The sequence below is a fragment of the Juglans microcarpa x Juglans regia genome, chromosome 4S (assembly GCF_004785595.1).
Source record: "Juglans microcarpa x Juglans regia isolate MS1-56 chromosome 4S, Jm3101_v1.0, whole genome shotgun sequence".
NCBI lineage: Eukaryota > Viridiplantae > Streptophyta > Magnoliopsida > Fagales > Juglandaceae > Juglans > Juglans microcarpa x Juglans regia.
Window position 1 is genome coordinate 3,182,212 of NC_054601.1, and position 332 is coordinate 3,182,543.

The window sequence follows — 332 nt, forward strand, 5'->3', positions numbered from 1 at the left end:
CTTAAACTTATATATTTAGAGATCTACCGTCTAGATTGGACCATGTCAATCACATAAGTGTGTTGGAAAGTTATTAATGTTTGTAACTGGCTTGCTTTTAAGTCAATTTTGTATATCTCTTTTATGAATGAAAATTGGTCCGTTATTATTAAAAAAAAAAAATCCATTTACAAAATTAATGACCCAATAGAAAATTAATACTACCCATTACATTTAGGACTCGTTTGATAGTGAGATGAGATGAGATGAGATGATTTTATATGAGTAAAATAAAATATTATTAGAATATTAATTTTTAATATTATTATTGTTTTGAAATTTGAAAAAAAATG